The sequence below is a fragment of the Armigeres subalbatus genome, unplaced genomic scaffold, assembly GCF_024139115.2.
Source record: "Armigeres subalbatus isolate Guangzhou_Male unplaced genomic scaffold, GZ_Asu_2 Contig1314, whole genome shotgun sequence".
Lineage (NCBI taxonomy): Eukaryota > Metazoa > Arthropoda > Insecta > Diptera > Culicidae > Armigeres > Armigeres subalbatus.
In genome coordinates this window covers 4195-6291 of record NW_026942082.1, presented here as the reverse complement: position 1 = coordinate 6291, position 2097 = coordinate 4195, and positions in this window count along the sequence as shown.

The window sequence follows — 2097 nt, the reverse complement described above, 5'->3', positions numbered from 1 at the left end:
TGTCCCTGGGGAATCTGTGAATGGAGACATTTAAGTTTTACCACCAAAACCAGTCGTTCGATTTGCCCATTTTTTCATGGTTTTCGATCTGGAAGGAAGTATGAATATAAATGGTCCATTGACGGCTCTGACTGCTTCCAGCAATTACGGATTGGCCCCAGGGAACCTGTGAAAGGGGACATTTTTTTTTTATCACCAAATTCAGCCATTCGACGGTTTTTTTATGGTGCTCGATCAAGTATCGAAGTATGAATATAAAATGGTCAAGTGACGGTTCTTACCTCCTCCAGGACCTGCGGATTGGCCCTGGGAACCTATGGAAGGGGACAGTTAAGTTTTAGCACCAAAACCAATCATACGAAGACTCTTTTTTCATGGTTTCCGATCAGGAAGCAAAGTAGGGGTGGTGGGGGTAAATTGGACACCCTAAGAACTGCTGCTGATTATCAAGTGGCTATCAAAAATTTGTATTGTTCAATGCAGGTGTCTCTGAAGCTTATCTTATTGGTTGACAAAGCCTGTTGTGAAAATATTTGAAAAATATTTAAATATGCTATTTAGATTATTTAAAATTAGTCCAAAATAGTTCAATTTTGTTTTAAGGAGTAAAATGGTCAGGGGTGGGGTGAAGTGAACAATATTGGAAATAAAGCAAATAAGTCGATTAAAATATTTTAAACCAAATCCATATTCCTATTAGTATTTAAAATTATACCTGGTAGGTATAAACCCTTCATTTTATCACAGAGAAGCAAACGGACAGGGCTTGTTCAAAATGACAGGACGGGATTTTTTATTATTAAATTGACCATTGCTCAGTGGAATATTACCAGATTCCTTTGGTTTTGGTATGGTTCGTCAGGAAATTCAAATCCAGTTTTGAAAAAACTGGTTAAAAATCATGTTCTGGGCTGCAGGAGAAATTCCGATTATTTGAGGGTATGTCAAAATGCTAGATTTTGTGCGCCTACATTATTAAAATGGATGAAATGTTGGCCCTTGTTATACTTCTTTTTACAGAAACTAGAGCTTTTACTGAGTTGATGATATATGGATATCATAGATTTGATGACGAACATCTGGTATGTTTCCATGAACGTATATTCGCTCAGAAATGTAGAAATTGTACGAAAATATGTGTGTGAGCGTAAAGTACCAGCTCCCCTTTTCTTCACCTCACCCTGTATGATCGGCTGTATGATCGCTCCAAAAACAACTTTTTATAGAAGGCCCGGAGACCCATAGTGTTATATACCAATCGACTCAGTTCGACGAATTGAGGTGATGTCTGTGTGTGTGTGTGTGTGTGTGTGTGTGTGTGTGTGTATGTGTGTGTGTGCGCAAACTACTAAAAAATGTCACTCATTTTCGGGCACTTACCTCAACTGATTTGTTTCGCAACAAGTTGCATTCGACGCAGAACTTGACCCATTGTTTCTATTTGAAATTGGACAGATCGGACTATGGGATCGAAAGTTATGGCTAAAATACAAATTCATACGAAAAATCGCGTAAAAATGTCACCATTTTCGGGCACTTATCCTCAACTGATTTGCTCGCAAATAAGTTGCATTCGACGCAGTATCCTGTCCCATTGTTTCTATTTGAAATTGGCCAGATCGGCCTCATGGGATCTGTAGTTGCGGCCAAAATACAAATTCAGCCGAAAAATCGCGTAAAAATGTCACTCATTTTTCGGGCACTTTACCCTCAATCGATTTTGCTCGCAACAAGTTGTATCTGACGCAGAATCCTGTCCCATCGTTTCCTTATTTGAAATTGGCCAGATCGGACTATGGGATCGAAAATTAAGTGGCCAAAATACAAATTCATACGAAAAATCGCGTAAAAAATGTCACCATTTCTTCGGGCACTTACCCTCAACTGATTTGCTCGCAAATAAGTTGCATTCGACGCAAGAATCCTGTCCCATTGTTTCTTATTTGAATTCCCTGGCCAGATCGGACTATGGGATTAGAAGTTATGGTCAAAATACAAATTCATACGGCTGAAAAAATCTGCGTAAAAAATGTCACTCATTTTCGGGTACATATCCTTAACTGATTTGTTTACAACAAGTTGCATTCTGACGTAGAA